General features: G+C 36.5%; 1 long non-coding RNA gene across 1 annotated transcript in view; it reads right to left on the bottom strand.

The window, feature by feature from the left end:
• Window positions 1-21,186, bottom strand: part of LOC125778729 (uncharacterized) — a 142,190-nt gene that overhangs the window by 48,659 nt on the left and 72,345 nt on the right. The window contains exon 3 of the long non-coding RNA XR_007422886.1: window positions 2,466-2,487. This is a non-coding gene — a long non-coding RNA (uncharacterized LOC125778729). The remainder of the gene's footprint in view (window positions 1-2,465; window positions 2,488-21,186) is intronic.

Here is a 21,186-nt window from a genome sequence, read left to right as displayed (position 1 = left end):
CACAATACAATTGCATTTTCCGTTAGCAGCACCTTCAATGTAGCGGCTCTTTTACATGCCTGTTTCTTGTGTGTGTGCGTATGTATGTGCTTTTTATTATGTTGGATAGTGTTAATTAATACTGAATATTTTTACACATCAATAATAGGCCACAGATAATTAATTGTAGGCGATAGCTTATTTAAGTTTCAATTTATTAAAACTTTTTTATAAAAAAATTCAAGGCTGCATATTTGTACGTATATGAGATCATAAAGGCCCTGTTTTGTAGTTAATACATTTTATGTAAAATGAACTTATAAAACATCTATCAGCACCCTAAATGTAGGCAACATTTATTCATAAGCTATTTAGCTTATTCTTACACCTTCAGCAAAATAGATTTGGGGTTTTACTGTGTTATTTCTTCAATAATGAAAAGATAGTCAGAAATAGAAGTTAGATAATCACAGTGAAACCAAAAGCAGTTGTGTTTAAAAACTTTGTAAGAAAAAAATTGTTAGCCGGATTTAAAACAAAGAATGTTGATATTTTCTGATTTAGAACAAACTTTGGAATAAGAAAACTAAAATTGAACAGATCTTTGTAATACACTAACACCTATACGTATATCATCTGATCAAGATTGGCTCCTTTTGAGTCAGTTTAAGTATATCAGGTACTATTCAAAATTTCCACACATTTCTTGTAAGTCTTGACTGAGATCTTTTCGTTTTTGGTTAATTTTTGTAACAATATTCTCTATATTGTTTCCGCCTGATATTCATAAACCCACTTCTGGTCACCAGTAATGATGTTTTTGGTGAATGTAGAATCTAAACTCAACGAAATTCAGCTATAACCGCGTAAGCTGTGTCTACGCCAATCAATAAGAAGAAGAATCTAAGCCACTCGGTTAATTAGCTATTCTGCGTCCTCTACTCGACGTAGTTTTTCAAAGGAGCGTACCAAAAGTCTGGAATGGAAACTCTTCAAACTAGAAACCTTAACTAAAATAAGTTGGGTCAATCTTTAAGAGATGTTGAGATCTTATGATTATTAACAGAGGTGGTTGGACAGCATTTATTATTGAATAATGTTCCACCGAATAGACCACGTCCAGTACACAGTGAGGAAAATACAGCAGCCGTAGCTGAGAGTGAACACGAAGACCGGGAATAGTCGACTTGGCCCATTTTACGTCGAGATTTTAAATTGTGCGAGAAATGCTCGAAAGAGTCATCGATTTGGGCTCAATTAATCGACCATCTGAGACGTAGCCGCGGCCAATAAAATATTCTTTCGAATGATAGTAAATATTTCCAATTAATTTTGAAAATCTTGTGTTTTTTCTTTAAAAAAGTAGGGAATCTCGAAATGGAGAAAAAATTGTATCGATTTGGTTTGTGCACGTAGTTCATATGGACCAGTCCGAGTCAAATTTGATCAGATAGTACTTTGAAATTTTTTGAATTCAGAGATCATATAGCATAAAGCCTAAAGGTTGTTTCCTCGTTTATATTGAAAACAAAATCTGTTTCCAACTTGACCAGGCAAAAAAAAAAAAAATGATTGACCGAAGGGCTACTTAATAAATTCAATGCCAACGTCGAGATTTGTATTGATCTTAAATTTTCTTTCGAACATATTTTCCATATTTCTCCATTCAAACCACAATTGAGCTTTCAGCAGACTCTGCTCAAATTGTTTCTAAATGCTAAGCAATTTACGGCGTTAATATTGCAAGATTCCATGCGAGTGTTTTCGACAGGCTAACTAACCGAAAAAGGTATCCAATAAATTGAAACAAAAGTAAATTCGCACGCAGCACTTGCAGGCACACTCACGACATACATACACATGCATGATGTGTGCGTATTGTTGAGGTGCTATGTATGTGTATATTATAACACAGGCTTTCATGTTTATATGTCTATAGTTAAGTGGCGATGCTAACGGGCATACTCAATAGAAATGCATAAAGCACTTATACACATACACTCGAATATTCTACATCTACATATGTTTGTGTAAGTGTAGCAGCAGTAAAGTAATATAATTTGTGAAGCTTATATTTTTGCCTGAGTGCAAAAATATTAGTCCATAGTCTAGACAATCGAAGAAACGCCTGGGTACGTTACTCGTTAGACTCAATATTGCTTTTGTGGTCTACGAAATCTAAAGAGCTAATATGGTAATTGAATTTACCGAATCTAAAAGCAAAGGTATGTATGTGTTTAAGTAAACATTTGGCAGTAATAGTACACTATAAACATAGCCGTATGCTTTCAACAAATACACACAACAACCCGATGAATATACGTCAATGACTTTCGAGTACATAGGTATATACTGAAGCGAAGAGCTTAAATTCCCAAATATTTATTATTGCAAGAGCAGCGAGAATATCGGCTCAGTGTAAATTAAATCATTTTGTTAACGAAACTACAAAATAATTTTGGTACTTCAAATACGATTCCACTTACCTCTTTTAATTCTTCCTAAATTCTGCAAAGACAAGAATAAAAAGAACGTTATTAACTTAAATCAGATGAAGTTAAATGAAATGTGTGATAAATGAATATGAATTAGAAATGGAAAGGTTCACGATGAGAATATTAAATTAGTTATTTAAAAGAGTCAGAGGTCATCCTAATACCAAAATTTTTTATAGCTTGAACAGTGTGTACTCGGGCATATTAAGTTTGCCTCGAACTTCGTAACAGTGATGGAATGGAAATCCTTTCATTAACTAGAAATCTTATCGAAATTCGGCATAGATTATTGCCTACATTAAAATCTCCGTTCAAACTATTTAAATCGAACCACTAGCTGTATGCTGTAGCTGTATTCAAACTTTCCGGTCAAAATTTAAGTAAAGATCTTTTTATGCTCTTTTATGGGTGCTCTTTTATAGGTGGTCTAAGACCGGAAGTTGTGAGCTGCTTGAGCCTTTTGTACATGACTCCATTCTCTTAAGGAAGACAATAAAACCTGATCTAATTCAGACTGAAAAAGTGCGCATAAAATTCATTAGCCCTTAAAGTGGTATTTGGAATATTCCTCAAATAAACTCTCAGAAAATCTATGCCAATTCAATGCCTCGCCAAAAATTCAAAAGTCAAAACCCAAAGCTATATCAATATCTTTCAAAGCCTAACTGACTAACTTAATTTTTTGGGAATTACTGAACATGCTTCAAATTTAATGTAACTAACAAGAAGATTACATAAATTCACGAATACCGTTACTTTTTGAACTAAACTGCATTCCAAAAGTGACAAAATAAAATATCACCCATAGCCAACTAATATCGAATAATTGATTACACTCATGAACCATGACTTAAAGCCTTAGTAGCTTGCACACACAAACAGAAGCTTATAGTTATTTTATCCTAGCCCTTGAATACGAGTCTGCCTATATAATGGAGAGTATATACGTACATTCATATTTAATATCTAATTTATAAAGTGTTAAGGCTTCATTGGTTTCTGAGTGGCGATGTTTACACGTAGTTACCAGCACATACACATATAAATTTCATGCCTCAATATTCAAGTAAGATAGCCCAGCTTATAAAAAATAAACATATTTTAGAAAAATCTTAGAAGGAAGAATTTTAAATATTCTCTCTGTGGTCGGTGCACTATGATTGCTAAATTCTGTCGTCATCATCAAAGCAAATCCATACTCATATAATCTCGTTGCCAGGTAATACCTAAGCTGTTGGCAGCTCAACCCTGAACGGGTATGAAAAGTATACCTTTTCTACACAAATAATCCAATTTATAAAGCGGTCAACACTGGACACAACTACAGCTCCATATTAACTGTATGCATATAATATGATATATTGTATATGCATAAAAATCCGTTAGGAAATGGAAGAAGATTAGAATGATTAGAAGCAGGAACAAAAATAGATTTATCAAATACATTGCTTGCGAAATTAAATATTTTTGCGTTACGTGACTCAGTTTACTCTGGTTCTGAGAATCCATTAATATTTTCGGTTCATAGACTTGATTTCAAGTACTTTCTAAAAGTCCACTCTAACTTATGTGCCCATATATAGTTAAGACAGCGTAAAACACTTTTTGGAATTTTGTATAATCCTATAGTTAGACGAAATACTTCTCGAAACAAAAAGTTATTGTTTAAAAGGGACAGCAATTATTTCAAATAGTTAAATAATAAGTTACATAAGCAAGAAAAACATCAATATCTAATCATCTGGTTAACCAATTCATCTGGTCTGACTGAAATACAACCGAAGTATTTGAGAGTTGGTCTAGTTGCCAAATAGCTGATGGACTGTAAAAATCTACTTGTAAAACTTCAATTTATTGCATTTAAGATAATAGATAAGAATTAAAAAACTTGACACATGACTGTGAACTATGAACTATCAGATTCGAAAATACCTAAAAATATTTCCGGGTTATCTCGCTGGTTATCGCATTGTCTGCAGTTTTAACCAAATGGGTCAATCTATATACATAAGTTTTATTATTTTCAAAACTCCTCACACTCAAATTTTCTTAAGAATCTTAAGTAATAAATTTCCTACAAGGTATATCAATGTATGCTTTCCTCTACTCTTACTCATACACATATATACTTGCATGTATAGTATATGCCGTTAGTGAGGTCGTGTTGGCATGCATAATTTTGTTTGCACTTAACAAAGGATTTTCCTAGGAAAACATACTATTATTAGTCTACACACACAGGTATGCTTTGTGAGGTTCTGCGCAGCATGCATCAGTGTCGTTCAAATAAGCTCATGCATAGCTACATTCGCACATACATACGTTCATGAGTGTGTATTTAGTGGGTGTGTGCTCAACATGACAGTTTCATTTCGTATTTTGTGCTTCTTCTGCGTTTCTTTTTTTCTGGTTTGCATATGCATTTTTTCGTTTAAAGTAAAGCATATTTGTATTATTGCACATGCGCAGAAGAATACATTTTTACATGAGTTGGTGTATGTGTGCATCGCAGTGCAAAATTCTTACACTTGCCCTGCTGTGCACTTTGTGAAATAAAGCCTTGGTCAAGCTCGAATAAATGAAAGGTTGTCAATATTCTCTTGTCACATTCTTCATATTCTCCATGTGACAATACTCAACATTCAAAACTTTATAATATACTTAAATTTTACGGTATTTTCGCCTGCTATGAATTGTCTTTGAAGCATTCTTCTGAGTAAAATAAATATTCTCTATTCAAACAGAAGGAATTGAGTTAATATTTCGAAGGGTTGCCAGACATATTTAATGAGTGGAAAGAAAATTTTTAGAAATTCCTTTAATTTCAATTTAATACAATTCTTAATAATTTTCGTTCATATTTGATAAAACCTTTTTGCCGTATTCCAGGTAATTCAGGACTACGAGTTTTGCAATTATCATACGGTCAACCTCTTCTACGATCCTTGATTAGTATGTGATTGAGGAGGTTGTATAAAAAAACGTTTAGATTCGACTCTGAATAAAGAATCGGTAAGCTATTGAAAAGAATTCAAAAGGAGAACGAGCTTCAGGGAAAAGAAAAATTTTTTAGCTCTTTTATAACACGCTGGAGAGCTTGGTTTTTTTTTACGAAAACTAAAAGCTGACCGAGTACCTCCAATAGCTAAGGCTTACAGTTGAAAAATACCGCACTACTCTAAACTCAATGCGCTTGTGAAAAACTCAGAGATTTGGGTTCTGCAAAACCCTTTAGGCGTTCTTTTACCAATTTTTAATACAAAAGTGATATATACATGATGATACAACTTTAGTAGAACCACGGCAAAGATTAAAACTTTTTTACTGCGGATAAAGCCGTTGAATGTGACTGTATCCCAATGTGCAAAATTGTCTGCAAACAGCAATTTTGTAAATCAAAGCCTTTATCCCGAATAATGGAAGTAATTGACTTCTCATAAGGAATAGATTTTTGTTAGAACGGAAGGCAAGTGCTCAGCGTACATATAGTATAGGTGGCCCATTAGATACTGCCCTGTCACTTACTTTGCATGGCTGGAGAGTAAAGATCTTGGGAAATCTACTTCTTCAGCAAGGTTCGAGTTTCTGTTTTCGTATGGGTTCTAATCGATCATGAACCAATAAGTTTCCATGCGGTCTGGTTCAACATCCTTCCGAATTGTTGAAATTGTTTTAAGTAATACTGTATGAAGTCATATAAGCATTTCCTTCCAGACTTTGGATGTTTAACCATCAAGACGAGCATTATATAATCTAATTAAGCCGGCTAAGCAAATATTTGATAGAAGATGAAGAAGGTAAAGTTCAGATTCAAAACTTCTTGGTTTGACAAAGTGCGTTTTGAAATTTTATCAGAGTGATCTTTGTGATCAAACCATAAACCTTATTTAACCTAACTAAAGGTCCATAAAACCAGTTAATTGGCGACATAATCTTAGTTGATAGCTTATTTAGTACCGATGGTTCCTTTTTTTGGGCTTAACTTGAATTTCCTGATTATCAAATCTCCCCAAAACTATATCGTATAATTCGAAATGGATACTTTTATTATTTGTATGGGATATACTCTATGAGCAAAAAATAGTAAGACTTTGTTAATAATTTTAAAATTCTTAATTTGCTCTTCAAAACCTATGTCGTCCCATCAAAGGCTTTGTATTGACATTTGTGCCAACGAGTTTTCCAATCCTCGAAACAGTTGTTAAAGTCAATTTCCGGAACAGACTTAATTGCGCATAGCTATTCACGTTTAATGTCCTCAATTTAATCACAGTCAGGCAAATAAAAGAAAATTTCGACGTATGGGTTCGCGCAGGAAATTTTAATTAAACTAGGTCTTACTATTTTTGTCGCAGTATATTTTGTATCGTATCGAACTCCTTTCAGCACTTCTATTCTTTGAGTTTGGGGATTTTAATTTTATTGATTGAATTTTTGGAGGTGTCGAGCCATTCAGTTTTTTCGTTTTGAGTTTATATAAAATCTAGTTTTTATATTTAGTTTAGTCCGAACAAGTCTAATACATCAATCTGAAGTCCTCTCCTTTTGCCCCGAATAATTCATAGTTTAAGAGCCAATATTAGCTCAGTTTATATTCCACCTTAAAAACCGGTTGTTTTCAACAATGGTTACCGCAGTCCCTCTCCATTGGCTTCAACGATTTTCCATAATCGTTTGAATAATTCAAAGAGTTAAAATCTGCTTTAGCTCTAAATTAAAAAAAATCTTCTGACACATGATTGACACATAAGAGAGGCGGCTTTTGCCAGATGCCTTTGATGATCAAAGAAAGTTGACTGCAATCTTCAGCAAACTCAATATTTAATAGATTTTCGCCTCAAACAACAGTATTTCGCCAAAGTACAGAAAATACACACACACGTATAGCCCTACCTGGGCATGCACATTTATATGTATGTATTAGATATATATACGTGTATGGATATACATAAATATGTGTACCTGTGCGCCTTTTATATTAAGACCTTCATTTGCATTTCATTGAAAGTCAAGTGAAAAGCCAAGTAAACAACAAGTCACTCATGTCACTGAAGCGCAAAGAAACACACACACACATGAAAACACTCCCACAGATTTTGCAAAAAAAAGTACTTTTTCCAGGCTCACGCCAATGAAATGCACAATGTACCCCAAAACCTTTGTCATGCAAATTGTGACTTGAGAAAGAGCAGCCGCAGCAGCAGCAGCAACAGTCAGAACAACAGCAACAACAATTGCGGAATGGGGTAACCAAGGCAAGCAAAATTGCAACCTTCATAACAAAAGTGAGAGCAAACAAGCCACGACAGACAGACAGACAGACTAACGAATGAACGGACAGGCGAACGAGCAGGCAGGCAGACAGCTAGCTAGCAGCTGCGCTGTGAAGAACAATAACAACGCGAAATGCCAACTGCCAACTCGTCAGAAATACGGCAAACAAATGCCAAGCGCGCTGGCAAACCGCAACAGCTGTGTATGTGTGTGTTAGTGTGTTAGTGGAATAACTGAATATCTCTCTGTCAGTTCGTCCGGGTGTCAGGTGGAATATCAGTAAGCTAGTCAAGCAGGGTTAAAAGTGCTCAAATGCTGAAGTGGCATGCTCGTGCTCACTTGCCCACGCCGCTCCGCATGCTTCGGTAGGTGTTCGTACCCCTCGCCAGGCGGCAGCAGGATATCAAGCTTACACGTAAGTAATGCAAATTTTCCAGTGCGCTTGCAAGTACCGCTTTGCGCGGCGCCAACGTCCCCTCGCTGCTGCACTCGAAGCCCATTCGGTGCCCGGACCCTATTTCCCACTCGCTTTGCTGCGAGTGGCTTAGCCCGCTTTCAAAACGCCATTTTCTGCTAAATTTTGTTATAAATTGTTGCGTTCTGTTATATCGAAAACTTGGAACCGTGCTAAATATCGTGGGGTTATGTGCGCTTGCCACCTTCAGAGGGTGCTCATCTGTACAATTTCATACTTAATGTAATTTAATCCAAATAAATTAAGGTTAATTAGGTTTCTTTTGTAATTTTGTGCAAATTTTAGTTTACCATTATTCTTCAACGTTGTTTCTCACATTTGAAAAGAACTCCAAGTGTTGGCTTATTTACATAAGTGAGCGAGAGAATTATGCATGAAAATAATGCAAGTGCAATATAAATATGTTACGCGCTCTAAAATATAACGGTGTTACATTTTTCTCAGTTCGGCAAGCTGTTAAATTAACCCTTGTCGCGATAATTACATTCGTAACTGCGTTAAGGACATAGGAGTGCACTAAGAGTTATTATTTTGGTTTTGGGAAATTTGACACAAGGCCCTCTGAACCTGAATATCAGTTAAAAATTTTAATTATGATGGAAAAATTCTTAACTTCTCAGAATAGAGCCCCATTCTCTATTTTCGAGCTTATGACATTTTCGCACAGGAGTTAATAGATCAATGAGTTGGCTTTTGCTCGATTAAAGCGCTAATTTAATTGATTTACCACAAAAGATACAAATTTTGTTTTACTACATTAATTCTTAATTGAAATCTAGCTTAAAGTTGAATGCAATTCTGCGGGTTGTTGTCCAGGCTGTAAATGTGGTTGTGTTCATTGATCAAATAACACAATTTTTACCATTAGAAAAATGAAGAATACAAGTAAATACAAGTAAGTATAACAGATGGTTCTTAATCGAGCCTATCGGCAAAATTGTTTTCTCAATTATAATCTTAAGGTAATAAATTAATTTGGCTGTGTGAAAGGGCTCTTGAAGCTTCATCAAGCGATGATAATTCTTAATAATTACAGGTACTGTGGTGGTCCATTTTTTCAAGGAGGTGAGCATTCATTTAGACAACACAGCGGTAATACTACCTTAAAGTAAATCAAGCATGGCGAAATCGATGAAAATGCAAAGTCAATTAGCAAAGAATAAATTTTCCGACTACATCGGATTTGGACGAGTTAGTCTCCGTTGTTCTCTTCCATTCTAGCACTAGATCTCTGAACTTCACATGAGTCATAGATAAACTGAACTACCTATTCTCAGTGAGGTTCATCTTGCTGTAATCATGAGAGTTTTTAATGGACATTGCTCAATAAGAGTGCATGCGGTAAGGTTGAAAATATTATCGAATGCTTACTGTTAAAGTTATATGAAGGAAGGTGATGTGGAAACATCCAAACACTTTCTTCTTCATTATCAAGCTCTTGCAAATAGCAGGAATTGGCATCTGCCTTCTCAACAAAATTGTGGCAGACTCAAAGTACCTTGACGATTTTGACAAAAGTTTTGATCAATACTTAAAAGTACTTATGGCTTGGCGCTCTCCAAACGATCCCGCCATTTTTGGACCGACCTTTAACCTTATATAACCTAACCTAACACTAATGGACTGTTAACGAAATATTCTTTTCCCAAATTGACTAGAGTTACAAACAATTAATCAAAACAATTGGTTTAAAGCAATACAAACAACCGTTAAGTGATGCATCTGTATATTAATCTAGCCTCATTTAGTACGAAAACACCTTATTACTCTACAGATACAAGCGCTGCAGTTTAATCATTTAAAGCGTTTACGTCTTAATCAAGTCTAATTAAAACAGAATCGTAACTGATTTCGACACCCACATCCACCCATGTGTGCAGGTGTGCGAGAGCGATTTGTGTTGTGATTGGATGTGGCCAAGTCTGGCAATTGACAGTGCTGGTCGTTGGTAAACAAGGTCTGCGACGGTGTCGTCTATTGTCGGCTGTTATTGACTTGTCAACCACGAGTTGCGAGCCGTACTGTCTCAGGACACACACACACATGTACTGATAAGCACCTAAATGCAATTGTTGAAATGTCTTTTGTGGCGTCTAAAGCGAACGCTGTCCTTATTGTTTCACACACACACACGTGCACAATTGGTATTGTTGCTTTTGTTTGCGATTGCCAATCACACTTACTGCTGCTGGTGCCGGTGTTGCCACAGCTGCCATTTGCTGGCGTTGAACCAACACAATCACGACTAATTGTCACCTAATTGTAACTGTAACACAATGCGGCAACTGACAGCTGATCGGCCATTGTGGTCAGTGTCGCTGTAAAATGGCGCAGGTGAGCGTTAATTATTTATATTTATTGTTGTTGTTGTTCTCGTTTTATGTCAAAATTTGAAGTTTGATCATTTTAATTTTTATTTAAAAAATATAAATATTTTCGTGTAATTGAAGTATAAATAATTGCTTAATTTTTTCGTCGAGTCGAAATTTTTTTAGGGTTTCATTGCAACGGAACAGATATAACGGTAATACTAGCTGTATATTTGTAATTTGTTGCTACTCACATTTCGCTGACTACTTCCAACCAACTGTAGCTTAGTGTGTGTGTGCGCTGTAATTGACGTTGCTGTGGTTGCTGCCACAAACCAAGAAAGAACAAAATAAAAATGGATTCGCGAAATGGACACGCAGTGGCGTGTTTTCCGCGTGAAATGGACACTACTGCACTGCGAATGCAATTTGAAAATCATAAGTTTTCCGAGACCAGAAAAAATTCATTCTCAATTTTTACATGCAGTACATATGTACATACATATATATATAATCTCCTCTTACACGTAAACCGCTACACCAACCCCACGCAAAAGTTGTTTAATTCATATTATATATATGTTTATGTATATAGTATAATTATATACATATGTACAATATATAGCATATGAATGTATAAAATTGCTTGGATTCCCCTTATTCCTCTGGCTGTGATTCTTACAAGCTTCAGAAGTGTAAATGTTTGATTGCCCCCGAACTTAGACCTTCCTTACTTAGTCTCCAATAAAATATTTTTAAATTAATATAGTTTCTTCGAAAAAAATTCAGTTTACATTTTCAACTTTTTAAGTTAAATTAAACCTTTTTAAGAGATGATAAATAAATTTCATTTTATCAATTTTAAAGCACTTTAAAAATATATACTCGTGTATATACATATGTACATATATGTATAGTATGTTTCACGCGCATCTCACATTTCATTTTCATTTCAACGCGATTTCTAAGTGTCAAAAAATCGCGAGCAAGCGCACACTCCCTCTGCTCGCACCGCCCCGTTTCTGCTCGCGTCAACAGCCTCAACAGCCTCAACAATGGAGTGTCCAGCGCGAGGGAAGTGGTTGTGGAAGTTGTTGTGGCATAGCCACCGCAGCAGCTGCGAGCCATAAATAAAGAACAGTGCAAATAAGATGAACAGAGAGGATATGTTATTTTTCCGCTATACTGCAATCCTGCCACATGCCACATCTGCGCCACAGCGAACTATATGCAACATATTCCGCTACCAAAACACATTGGACAACGCTACATTGTGTAGTGGGTAGTGTGTATGTGTGTGTTTGGGAAATTCGCAAACAAAACATATGAGTGTAGCAAGTTTGTATGTGTTGCATGCAATTTGAAAGCAAGTGTTGTGCCACAGTTGCTTTGCAAAAACAACATCGCAGCTGAAGTGCATCATGTGGCGAGGTCGGTGTTTTTCGTTCCGATTGCATTTGATATTATTTCGTTAACTTTCCTGCGCGGGGGCGGCAGCGTGTGGGCGCCTGTGTGTGTGTGCATACACTGCTAAACTTCTCAGTTTTCTGTGCTTAAAATTCTAGCAAGTATTTACATGTTTATACACATGCTCGACTATGTGTGTGTGTGTGCTTGTGCGGGTGTGTGCATATTGCATTTGCTGCTGTCTGTTTAGTCGACTAATTTCATCAGCGCGAATGTCAAGTTTTATAGAAAGTTAGTGTGGCAGTTCTGGCAAGTGGCAACCCTCTGTTCTATTTTGACTTTAGGTATGTGGCCGTTACCCTGTTCCATCTGCTGTATCTGCCGCTGCACTGACAGCCACTGCGACTAACCGCAACCGCTATGATACGCCTGAGTGCCACACGTAATACTCTTGGAAAAGTTTAAATATACAAATTTCGTAAAAAGTTACCACATTTTCCGCATTTACTCGGCAACTTGTGTTTATGTAATTATATGTGCGAGTAAAACTGCTAAAACTGTCAGAGTATGTGGAAGTATATAACGGGTGATTTTTTTGAGGTTAGGATTTTCATGCATTAGTATTTGACAGATCACGTGGGATTTCAGACATGGTGTCAAAGAGAAAGATGCTCAGTATGCTTTGACATTTCATCATGAATAGACTTACTAACGAGCAACGCTTGCAAATCATTGAATTTTATTACCAAAATCAGTGTTCGGTTCGAAATGTGTTTCGCGCTTTACGTCCGATTTATTCCGTTCAGCGATGAGGCTCATTTCTGGTTGAATGGCTACGTAAATAAGCAAAATTGCCGCATTTGGGGTGAAGAGCAACCAGAAGCCGTTCAAGAACTGCCCATGCATCCCGAAAAATGCACTGTTTGGTGTGGTTTGTACGCTGGTGGAATCATTGGACCGTATTTTTTCAAAGATGCTGTTGGACGCAACGTTACGGTGAATGGCGATCGCTATCGTTCGATGCTAACAAACTTTTTGTTGCCAAAAATGGAAGAACTGAACTTGGTTGACATGTGGTTTCAACAAGATGGCGCTACATGCCACACAGCTCGCGATTCTATGGCCATTTTGAGGGAAAACTTCGGACAACAATTCATCTCAAGAAATGGACCCGTAAGTTGGCCACCAAGATCATGCGATTTAACGCCTTTAGACTATTTTTTGTGGGGCTACGTCAAGTCTAAAGTCTACAGAAATAAGCCAGCAACTATTCCAGCTTTGGAAGACAACATTTCCGAAGAAATTCGGGCTATTCCGGCCGAAATGCTCGAAAAAGTTGCCCAAAATTGGACTTTCCGAATGGACCACCTAAGACGCAGCCGCGGTCAACATTTAAATGAAATTATCTTCAAAAAGTAAATGTCATGAACCAATCTAACGTTTCAAATAAAGAACCGATGAGATTTTGCAAATTTTATGCGTTTTTTTTTTTTAAAAAGTTATCAAGCTCTTAAAAAATCACCCTATAGTTTGGATATGCTTTAAGATAAGCGTGGGTTACGCAGCTGCTTGGTTGGAGTATATGAGGTCAACGAATTTTTAATTTGCGCGGGTTCTTTCCCCGTTTATAACGAGTTCTTTAGTGAAATAGATTGCATGTTTGTGGAGTAAAAAAGCAAATTGTGTTAATATATATGTTATATGCTAACCGTTAGTTTTAAATTTCACCATATTTCTCCAATATTCCTTTTTAATTGGTTTATTGATCGCATCTTTTCCCGCATAATTTTATCTACTTAACTGTCCCTGCGTTTTCGATCGGGTTCGCATTTGGCGGCAGTTATCTTTTTTCAGGCGCTGCAAAAAACCTCCGACATTTTGGGAGTCAATCCCTGCTTCCTGTCCCGAACCACATATTTGCTGATGGCAGTCGTCCACGACGGCATATCGTTGTCGTGAAGTGAGCACCCTAAATAATAAGTCCCTCAAATGGTTTCTTGTTGTGTTTCGGGTCAATTTTTTTCGCCTTCAAGGATATGACTGGATTCGCTTCGTAAGTGTTTTTTTTAACCAAATCGTTAGGTTCTAAGCTCTGCAACTGCCGTGATTCTCAAGATGTCCACAATTTTGTGCACCAAAAAGTTCCAATGTTGTTCCAATAGTCCACTCTTTTCAAATAGTTTGCAGTATTTATTAATGTACTTATTATTTATTTATATAATTTATTTTTTAAATAAAATGCCCTTTCAAAATAATTATAAAAAATGCATTTTTTCTGACTTAAAATGAGTATAACCCTTAAGGGGATCACCTAATGGCAGAGCATTACAATTAGGCGACTTTCACGAACTAAAAACAAATGTAAAAGTCATGATGACAAAAATTAGTTATCCACTGCAGTAGTTCCGCCTTCTCCGTGGAACGTAAAAACAATTGTCTACTGGAATATTATGTCAGCACATTGACATGCGGTTGAAAAATTTACGAAAAGGCGGCCTGAAAAAAACTAATTTTTAACTAAAAATTTTTGCCGTTGTTGACCTGCCCAATCAAATCAAAGGAAGAGTAGGACTTGGTATGGAGAACCATATAAAAAACATATAGAATAAAATTGTTATTGATCGAATCATTTGTCTTAGGGTTATCACTGCTGAAATTTCGGAAGCAGCAGTTTCGAGATCAACGCATGTTAAGATAAACTGATTATGCCGATTGAACTGAGCAAACATAAAAGCAGTAACTCGAAAGTTGTAACTCAAAAGCTGTTTCAGATATTGATATAAGAGTTCAGTATGTTATTTTTAAGGGAGTAACCTATCTAAATATGGAACAAAAACAAAATAAATTTATTTTGAATTTCCCACATAGTGTGCCTTTTAAGCTTGCCTTTGCAATTTATGAGGTGTCGTTTAACGACCTAATGAGAGCGTGACAGTAATACGATTTTTGATGACTTAACATTTAATTTGAAACAAATGATGCAATAAAACTATTTCTTCTGAAAAAGCTTCACTTTCTATGAAATTACCTTCAGGCTGATCGTAGTCACTCATACGCCCTGCCCAACGCAACTCTGCGTATTTTTTTCGACAAAAGAGGATGAAATCGATGCTTGTGAATAATAAATGGAACGAATAGAAACTAACATGAAATCGATGATTATTCATATTGATACAATCATATGTATTTTGACACTGCCATAAATTGCTAGCCCCTGCAGGTAGGCAACTAAATTTATGGAAAAACGCTCCCTCCAGGCAATTAGTAGGTTTGTCTACTTGCAATTACTGCACATGAATATTCAATTAGGAAGCAAATTGTAATTTAAATGCATTAATTAAATATTAATTTATTATTCACTACACAATTATTACACTCGAAGCAATGAAATTATCTAATTGCAGTGATTTACGTTCTATGGGCATTTGTTTGTGTGCATCGCTATAATTATGATTAAATACAACACTCCACTTCATGTGTGCGCAAGTATGTTTGCCCAGCAGTCACAAGCGACTCGATTTAGCTGCCAAGCTCTCTCCAGCAACTCAGTCGCAGTCGCCGAGTAAGTAGGGCATACAAAAGATTACCTAGAAATAGAGTCGCTTTGGTGGATAGTTTATCATGCGCCCACAAGCAAATAAATTTACAACTGTACGCTCATATTTACCGTCGGCCCGCACAAACACAGCAGCAGATGAACAGCACAGAAGCACTTAGCACAAGCAACCATAAAAACGCATAAACAATATGTGTGTAATTGCGGTTGCAGCGGCAGCAGCCGAGTGGCAACGGCATATATTCCACACACACACCCATACATACACATATGCCATGCACTAACGACATAAAAGTTCTCATATTTTTATGTGGCAATAAATTGCAGACTGCCAACAACTTTTTTTGCAAAGCTTTATTTTCACTTTATTTTTATTCTCCAACAGTTTTTTCTTTTTTGTTATTTTTGTATGTCAAGCAACAACACTGACAACCGCAAAGCACAAGTGTGCGGATGGCTCAAATGTAGCAACCAGTTGCAGCGCCTAAAAGTATGCAATGCCAACACAAACATGTTTCATACATATACACGCTTGTCCCGACTATTTTCTCTGTTTGTGCCTTCGCTGGTGTTCAATTACGCACGCATGCACCGCCGCTTATGCATATGTGTGTGTATGCTTGGTAAATGCGCCTCTGTTGCCATATTATTTTCTAAACATGACTCCAATTACCGAGCGCACACCTATACATATGAACAGCCCTTGGTGGCGCACATGTGTACCACGCACAACAACAACAACAAAAATGCCTGCAACAATAACAGCAAAAAAGCTGCAGAGCCACCAGCCAGCGCAATTGTAATAATAGTAGTGATAACATAAGCACACTAACACTCACACACACACGCAAGTCCACACTAGTTTGCATGTGGCAATAGCCACAGCGGCAACAATATTAATAATATTGCAACAACGGCGAGGCCACAGCGAGCAGCTGCTGCCAGCTTGCGTATGCATTAGTTACATTGTTGTTGCAGCGCAAACTAAAACCGACGTTCGCGCATTGCGTGGTGTGCTTTCGTCTTGTTTTTGTTGTGTCGCTGGGTATCCTTGACAAGGAAGCAGATTTAGATTTTCAAAGTGGGTACTCATCCGGAAATGCACGACATGCACCTAATGCAACTATCTCGAGCAAAAACTGCAAATCCACTGTCATAAATATACATACGCACGTACGTATGTTGGTGTGTGCCACATATGTGTACCAACAAGCCCACGCATGGCAAGGAGAGTAGTTGGCGGCAAAGCTAGAATTATGGCAGTGATCGTTACAACTCGTGAATATAAGGTGACTCTTTCATGCTAATAATATCGAGTGGCCCTTATTATCTAACGGAACTCCAGTTTTTGAGGTTTAAGAAAATATAAAAGTTTCTGTACAAGAACTTGTCTTTATTGTCATCCGATCCAAATAATTTCTTCGGAGACTACCGCTGCCTTAAGCAACAATCTGCACAAAATTCCATGAAGTAGGTCACGTTGACCATACCCCTGTACGTATTTATAATATATTTTAAGAGTTTCTGACACTTCCTTCTGTATTTTTGTCCTAAAATTTTGTGTAAAATCTTTATGAAAGAACGAAAGCCATTAAATATATGAAATGGGGTCTAAAGGAATATCAGGCTGAAACTATTGTTTATACAAGATAAGACTTCCTTTAATTTGGCTAAGTTAGATAATACTATACCGAGATATAGGTGAGACTTTAAAATACTGGCTTAAGGTGCAGGAACTGAGGAAACATCTAAACTGATTTACCTTAAGCACCACGATATAAGTATATGGAAAATATGATTTCAAATTCATAAAAATATTTTATAAATTGACCGATATTTTCGAAAAGAAGGCTAATATTTTGAGTAAATGAGAGTTTGAAAACTTATAGTCCAGAGTAGGAGCTGTCTTGGAATTATGTAAAATTTTATTCATATCTATGTTTTGGCCTTCGGTTAATATAAGTTTAAATTTAAAATTGTGTTAAGTCAGAGCTAGGCGTGCTTTAGTTCTGTTCGTCCATTTCTAAATGAAGGCTTAAGAAGGTCGTAAAAAGATTTTTGTAACTATATTTATCAAGATATCTGGCGAAAAACAGACGGATGGAGAAGCAAATGGTCAAGAGAACACTCGAAATTCAAATTACCGCTGCTTATGAAGCCTAATCTTGCACGTATTTTAAGCCAACAAAGTGTTTAAGTTACAAAGTCATTTACTGTTAAACACTCTCAAGCGATTCTTTATAAAGTCAGCTATAATTTTACTTTCAACACCCCTTAAGACACCCTTTTTGAGCATAAGTTTATAACCAGCATGACAATATTTGCCCTCCCTCCCTTTCACAGCTCATTTTGACAACAACAGTGGTGTCCATTTATTGAAATTACCATGAATAAAATGGCAAGCCATGTGATACCCATTTATCGGCGCTCAATTGTTGGCCGCACGAAAAAACAAGAAGTATACTGGGTGTCCAATTTACATAGTCACAGTATTCTTAAATTGAAACGTTTGGTGATTCTGCATGAATAGGTTTGAACCTTCTGCTTTGCTTTCCAAGTCCCGTAATTGTTCAATTTTTCACTTAAGAGTAAAATGATAAATTGTAGTATTATTTGTGGAGGCAATCAACGGAAGTTAGTCAAAAATGGTCGGAAATTTCTAAATCTCATACCAAATCGTCAACTTACAAGAACACATAAGTCTTAAATAGAAACAAAGTGAAGATGTGAATGGCATTTTTGGAAGTGATACGTTTTTAATTCAGATCAGAAATTAAGCAATTCATGGTCCTAATACTCCCTTTTTTATTCTCAACCATAAAATACAAAATTGTTAAACTCTCTCACTTCATTTTCATCAACTTTATTGTTTCTTACTTGTACCTCTCTTAATGGCCTCAAATTTGCTAAAACTGTAAAGGCAATTTCTTTCGTTTTCCGCATCGAATAACTACAAGTTTTATATTGTTGTACCTTTTTTGTCGCCCACAAACGATGCTTCTACATTAGAGCGGGTTGATTCACAGCCAGCCAAGCAAACGGAAAATAGCAAATATGGAAAGTATTATACGGATTATTCTGAAAAAGTTTATCTAAGAGACTAAGGGTCTAAAACTGGTTTCAAACCAGCGATTTTTTAGGAGAAGTTTTTAGGAAATAATAAAAATTTGTTCGTATCATTTGTCGAAATCGGTCAGATCGGACAACTATATCACAAGTCCCCCATACAATCGATTATTCAGGTTTTTAAACTTAAAACGTTAACTCGAAACTGGTCATAAGCCTCACAGTCCATTCAACGCAGAATGATCGGTAGCAAATTTCTCGCACACGCGCTTTCATAGGAAAAAAATCGACCCACTCTAATTTACATATATAATCTAACACATGTTTACCCGCCTGCAGTGCGCTTTTAGGTGCCTACTACATTCTTGGTTTTGTTTGAAGTGGCCGTCAGCCGAACTTCACAGACTATCTCAACATTGCCTACAGTTTTTCTCTGTCTTGCCGTCTTGCATAATCTAAAAAGCGTTGACTTGTCAAAGTCGTTAACAAGATTTATGCCATTTCCTCTTGCCATTTAATGGGCCAATACAAAAATCGAATTGGTTTCACCCAGAAATACTTAAAATGTCTGAACGCTTATCAATATCACTTATAGTGCGGGATTTTGTTAGTTAGTTTTCCACACATTCGCAGAGGAAGTGGTTAATACCCTGACCATTATTTTCACTTTGCTGAGCTCACTCTTTATTAAAGAAAACCGCACTCAATTTAGGTTCTTCAGTTAAGCAAAGAAAATGCTAGAGATATAAAAAATAATAACACGAAGGGATCAACGTGATAAAAATGTGATGTCCAAAGACTAGAGTTTCGAGATTAGCTCATTAGGAGATACAAAGCTGAACAGTTGCCTTATAATCTAGCATAACGAACATAAATTATTTACTCATTATTTGTCGGTGAAAATTGGCAGTATCTGTATACTCTAAGTTAAGTAAAGAAAAAGACTTGAACGCCTTCGGATGAATATTCACATAACTTTGCTGTACTTCGTGTTCATTATAGGTTTACTATACATTTTAATGTAGTACATTTAAAAATCTAAAATTCGAATTGAATGAGAATTTTACCTGTGGACCGTACGATATTCCATCTTCGGTTTTATTTCTGAAAACTGACGTAGTCAGTGGTATGTGGCTTTGACAAACATTTGGGTGTGAGTCTCGACTATCTTATATTCAGAAATTTCAACTGAGTTTTTAGCATTACGTTCGGTTCAGAGAAAGTAACTATTCAACTTGTGTAAATACATTTTTTAATATTGTTTTTTTTTTTTTATTTTGCGTAAATAAATCACTTATCCATAGCAAATACTTAACCAAACAATTCCTGCCATATTAGCAAAGCTAACCGCAATCAAACCGTTAATACGCTTTAATATAACTACCGTTACACACTGCACCGTTAGTACTCTAAATCTTGTTGCCTTTTGCACTGCGTTGTGTCTTAGTTGTTGCCGGCTTCGGAGTGTCGATTACAAATCCAGGCACTGTGATAAACGATCTCAATGACCATGTTAGCCTCTGTCAACAAATTAATCAATGTTTATTTGCTAAGTAGTTGGTTATGCTGCCTTCCGGTGGGTAACTGAGCAATAAAAGCCGCTTATCCATCAGTTGTGCACCCTCCACCACCCACCTCTCTTAATCAATCGCAACGCGGTTGGATGTGTAATATCAAAGGTATCATTTACTGTGGCCATACCTACTACAAACTATTTATTGGTGGCAGTGATTGAAGTACAACACGTTCCTCTACCAGCAGCACCTTGCCGGTAGTCATTATCCCTTGACCCAACATGTCTGCTAGTCTTCATGCTTTGCTTCTATCAAAGTGTTCCTAAGTAATTGTGTCTTCGCATGTGCGTGTGTGTGTGCGTGCTATGCCATTGTCACAATATTTTCACATGTACGCACAACTGCACTCTCACATACACGCTTCTGTTTGCCTATGTGTTAGTGCAACTAATCGCGTTAATAGAGTAGCTGCAACGCCTCAGGTGTTTTCGTCGTTTATCGCCGGCTTTACGGTATCTCATTACAAATGTTCACTGTGATTAAAAGCATCAGCGGCGGGCGAAAACAAAAGTAACGCGCACAACAACACCAATAACAAGTAGTTGTTACAACAAATTAAGTAGCTAAAGCGGTTAAAGGCGACTCATTGAGCTGAGCGATTGCTGTATTGGAATTATCGAAGCTTTGAAATCACTGATTTAATGCAATGCGAATTGCGTGGAAGAAATAAATGATAAGGCAAGGTGGTGAGCTGGAAATGACTGGTGAGCATGTAATTTGTAAGTAAATGTATATATTAATAAAGCAGGTACTTTCACGCATTGTGTGATTAGAGTAGTACACTCATCAGAGGAAATGGTAAACGATAAACATTTGCGGTATTGCTAAGGCCTGAAACACTTTCAATTACAAGGAAATGCTTGTGCTTTAAGTGCAGCACTTCTTCTTCAGAATTTTGAGATAGGAGTTTACCTTATAAAAAAGTTGTATTAAATTATATGGAACCAGGCCATACATTCTAAAGTAAGTCCATTTTTATAATCCCGAGTGCCATTCGTAATAACTCTAGGTAAAGTATCTTAGACGCTCACGAAAAACTTTACATTCAGCA

The sequence above is a fragment of the Bactrocera dorsalis genome, chromosome 5, assembly GCF_023373825.1.
Source record: "Bactrocera dorsalis isolate Fly_Bdor chromosome 5, ASM2337382v1, whole genome shotgun sequence".
In the NCBI taxonomy this organism is placed as follows: Eukaryota; Metazoa; Arthropoda; class Insecta; order Diptera; family Tephritidae; genus Bactrocera; species Bactrocera dorsalis.
This window is presented reverse-complemented; position numbering and strand designations above follow the sequence as displayed.